Below are 5,000 nucleotides of genomic sequence, written 5' to 3' on the forward strand. Positions count from 1 at the left end.
GATGGCTGACGTTTTGCTCCGCTCTCGACGGTCACCGCGCAATGCAAGAACAGGCCAAAAACTGGCCAAAACGGCCCAAAAACGGGCCAAAACTGGCCATTTTTGGCTGCGCGAGCGAGCGGCGAGCGGCGGACAGCGAGCGAAGCGAGAGGCAGCACCGTCCCTGCTATACGAAAGCCCCATCCAGCCCTGTGCCACCCGGGGGGTTCCAGGGTGCTGAGATGGCTGACGTTTTGCTCCGCTCTCGACGGTCACCGCGCAATGCAAGAACAGGCCAAAAACTGGCCAAAACGGCCCAAAAACGGGCCAAAACTGGCCATTTTTGGCTGCACGAGCGAGCGGCGAGCGGCGGACAGCGAGCGAAGCGAGAGGCAGCACCGTCCCTGCTATACGAAAGCCCCATCCAGCCCTGTGCCACCCGGGGGGTTCCAGGGTGCTGAGATGGCTGACGTTTTGCTCCGCTCTCGACGGTCACCGCGCAATGCAAGAACAGGCCAAAAACTGGCCAAAACGGCCCAAAAACGGGCCAAAACTGGCCATTTTTGGCTGCACGAGCGAGCGGCGAGCGGCGGACAGCGAGCGAAGCGAGAGGCAGCACCGTCCCTGCTATACGAAAGCCCCATCCAGCCCTGTGCCACCCGGGGGGTTCCAGGGTGCTGAGATGGCTGACGTTTTGCTCCGCTCTCGACGGTCACCGCGCAATGCAAGAACAGGCCAAAAACTGGCCAAAACGGCCCAAAAACGGGCCAAAACTGGCCATTTTTGGCTGCACGAGCGAGCGGCGAGCGGCGGACAGCGAGCGAAGCGAGAGGCAGCACCGTCCCTGCTATACGAAAGCCCCATCCAGCCCTGTGCCACCCGGGGGGTTCCAGGGTGCTGAGATGGCTGACGTTTTGCTCCGCTCTCGACGGTCACCGCGCAATGCAAGAACAGGCCAAAAACTGGCCAAAACGGCCCAAAAACGGGCCAAAACTGGCCATTTTTGGCTGCGCGAGCGAGCGGCGAGCGGCGGACAGCGAGCGAAGCGAGAGGCAGCACCGTCCCTGCTATACGAAAGCCCCATCCAGCCCTGTGCCACCCGGGGGGTTCCAGGGTGCTGAGATGGCTGACGTTTTGCTCCGCTCTCGACGGTCACCGCGCAATGCAAGAACAGGCCAAAAACTGGCCAAAACGGCCCAAAAACGGGCCAAAACTGGCCATTTTTGGCTGCACGAGCGAGCGGCGAGCGGCGGACAGCGAGCGAAGCGAGAGGCAGCACCGTCCCTGCTATACGAAAGCCCCATCCAGCCCTGTGCCACCCGGGGGGTTCCAGGGTGCTGAGATGGCTGACGTTTTGCTCCGCTCTCGACGGTCACCGCGCAATGCAAGAACAGGCCAAAAACTGGCCAAAACGGCCCAAAAACGGGCCAAAACTGGCCATTTTTGGCTGCACGAGCGAGCGGCGAGCGGCGGACAGCGAGCGAAGCGAGAGGCAGCACCGTCCCTGCTATACGAAAGCCCCATCCAGCCCTGTGCCACCCGGGGGGGGTTCCAGGGTGCTGAGATGGCTGACGTTTTGCTCCGCTCTCGACGGTCACCGCGCAATGCAAGAACAGGCCAAAAACTGGCCAAAACGGCCCAAAAACGGGCCAAAACTGGCCATTTTTGGCTGCACGAGCGAGCGGCGAGCGGCGGACAGCGAGCGAAGCGAGAGGCAGCACCGTCCCTGCTATACGAAAGCCCCATCCAGCCCTGTGCCACCCGGGGGGTTCCAGGGTGCTGAGATGGCTGACGTTTTGCTCCGCTCTCGACGGTCACCGCGCAATGCAAGAACAGGCCAAAAACTGGCCAAAACGGCCCAAAAACGGGCCAAAACTGGCCATTTTTGGCTGCGCGAGCGAGCGGCGAGCGGCGGACAGCGAGCGAAGCGAGAGGCAGCACCGTCCCTGCTATACGAAAGCCCCATCCAGCCCTGTGCCACCCGGGGGGTTCCAGGGTGCTGAGATGGCTGACGTTTTGCTCCGCTCTCGACGGTCACCGCGCAATGCAAGAACAGGCCAAAAACTGGCCAAAACGGCCCAAAAACGGGCCAAAACTGGCCATTTTTGGCTGCACGAGCGAGCGGCGAGCGGCGGACAGCGAGCGAAGCGAGAGGCAGCACCGTCCCTGCTATACGAAAGCCCCATCCAGCCCTGTGCCACCCGGGGGGTTCCAGGGTGCTGAGATGGCTGACGTTTTGCTCCGCTCTCGACGGTCACCGCGCAATGCAAGAACAGGCCAAAAACTGGCCAAAACGGCCCAAAAACGGGCCAAAACTGGCCATTTTTGGCTGCACGAGCGAGCGGCGAGCGGCGGACAGCGAGCGAAGCGAGAGGCAGCACCGTCCCTGCTATACGAAAGCCCCATCCAGCCCTGTGCCACCCGGGGGGTTCCAGGGTGCTGAGATGGCTGACGTTTTGCTCCGCTCTCGACGGTCACCGCGCAATGCAAGAACAGGCCAAAAACTGGCCAAAACGGCCCAAAAACGGGCCAAAACTGGCCATTTTTGGCTGCACGAGCGAGCGGCGAGCGGCGGACAGCGAGCGAAGCGAGAGGCAGCACCGTCCCTGCTATACGAAAGCCCCATCCAGCCCTGTGCCACCCGGGGGGTTCCAGGGTGCTGAGATGGCTGACGTTTTGCTCCGCTCTCGACGGTCACCGCGCAATGCAAGAACAGGCCAAAAACTGGCCAAAACGGCCCAAAAACGGGCCAAAACTGGCCATTTTTGGCTGCACGAGCGAGCGGCGAGCGGCGGACAGCGAGCGAAGCGAGAGGCAGCACCGTCCCTGCTATACGAAAGCCCCATCCAGCCCTGTGCCACCCGGGGGGTTCCAGGGTGCTGAGATGGCTGACGTTTTGCTCCGCTCTCGACGGTCACCGCGCAATGCAAGAACAGGCCAAAAACTGGCCAAAACGGCCCAAAAACGGGCCAAAACTGGCCATTTTTGGCTGCACGAGCGAGCGGCGAGCGGCGGACAGCGAGCGAAGCGAGAGGCAGCACCGTCCCTGCTATACGAAAGCCCCATCCAGCCCTGTGCCACCCGGGGGGTTCCAGGGTGCTGAGATGGCTGACGTTTTGCTCCGCTCTCGACGGTCACCGCGCAATGCAAGAACAGGCCAAAAACTGGCCAAAACGGCCCAAAAACGGGCCAAAACTGGCCATTTTTGGCTGCACGAGCGAGCGGCGAGCGGCGGACAGCGAGCGAAGCGAGAGGCAGCACCGTCCCTGCTATACGAAAGCCCCATCCAGCCCTGTGCCACCCGGGGGGTTCCAGGGTGCTGAGATGGCTGACGTTTTGCTCCGCTCTCGACGGTCACCGCGCAATGCAAGAACAGGCCAAAAACTGGCCAAAACGGCCCAAAAACGGGCCAAAACTGGCCATTTTTGGCTGCACGAGCGAGCGGCGAGCGGCGGACAGCGAGCGAAGCGAGAGGCAGCACCGTCCCTGCTATACGAAAGCCCCATCCAGCCCTGTGCCACCCGGGGGGTTCCAGGGTGCTGAGATGGCTGACGTTTTGCTCCGCTCTCGACGGTCACCGCGCAATGCAAGAACAGGCCAAAAACTGGCCAAAACGGCCCAAAAACGGGCCAAAACTGGCCATTTTTGGCTGCACGAGCGAGCGGCGAGCGGCGGACAGCGAGCGAAGCGAGAGGCAGCACCGTCCCTGCTATACGAAAGCCCCATCCAGCCCTGTGCCACCCGGGGGGTTCCAGGGTGCTGAGATGGCTGACGTTTTGCTCCGCTCTCGACGGTCACCGCGCAATGCAAGAACAGGCCAAAAACTGGCCAAAACGGCCCAAAAACGGGCCAAAACTGGCCATTTTTGGCTGCACGAGCGAGCGGCGAGCGGCGGACAGCGAGCGAAGCGAGAGGCAGCACCGTCCCTGCTATACGAAAGCCCCATCCAGCCCTGTGCCACCCGGGGGGTTCCAGGGTGCTGAGATGGCTGACGTTTTGCTCCGCTCTCGACGGTCACCGCGCAATGCAAGAACAGGCCAAAAACTGGCCAAAACGGCCCAAAAACGGGCCAAAACTGGCCATTTTTGGCTGCACGAGCGAGCGGCGAGCGGCGGACAGCGAGCGAAGCGAGAGGCAGCACCGTCCCTGCTATACGAAAGCCCCATCCAGCCCTGTGCCACCCGGGGGGTTCCAGGGTGCTGAGATGGCTGACGTTTTGCTCCGCTCTCGACGGTCACCGCGCAATGCAAGAACAGGCCAAAAACTGGCTAAAACGGCCCAAAAACGGGCCAAAACTGGCCATTTTTGGCTGCGCGAGCGAGCGGCGAGCGGCGGACAGCGAGCGAAGCGAGAGGCAGCACCGTCCCTGCTATATACGAAAGCCCCATCCAGCCCTGTGCCACCCGGGGGGTTCCAGGGTGCTGAGATGGCTGACGTTTTGCTCCGCTCACGACGGTCACCGCACCACGCAAGAACGGACCATAAACAGGCCAAAACAGCCCAAAAACGGGCCAAAACTGGTCATTTTTGGCTGCGCGAGCGAGCGGCGAGCGGCGAACAGCGAGCGAAGCGTGAGGCAGCACCGTCCCTGCTATACGAAAGCCCCATCCAGCCCTGTGCCACCCGGGGGGTTCCAGGGTGCTGAGATGGCTGACGTTTTGCTCCGCTCACGACGGTCACCGCGCCATGCAAGAACGGACCAAAAACAGGCCAAAACAGCCCAAAAACGGGCCAAAACTGGCCATTTTTGGCTGAGCGAGCGAGCGGTGAGCGGCGAACAGCGAGCGAAGCGAGAGGCAGCACCGTCCCTGCTATACGAAAGCCCCATCCAGCCCTGTGCCACCCGGGGGGTTCCAGGGTGCTGAGATGGCTGACGTTTTGCTCCGCTCACGACGGTCGCCGTGCCACGCAAGAACGGACCAAAAACAGGCCAAAACAGCCCAAAAACGGGCCAAAACTGGCCATTTTAGGTTGCGCGAGCGAGCGGCGAGCGGCGAACAGCGAGCGAAGCGTGAGGCAGC

Source organism: Musa acuminata, unplaced genomic scaffold (assembly GCF_036884655.1).
Source record: "Musa acuminata AAA Group cultivar baxijiao unplaced genomic scaffold, Cavendish_Baxijiao_AAA HiC_scaffold_615, whole genome shotgun sequence".
In the NCBI taxonomy this organism is placed as follows: Eukaryota; Viridiplantae; Streptophyta; class Magnoliopsida; order Zingiberales; family Musaceae; genus Musa; species Musa acuminata.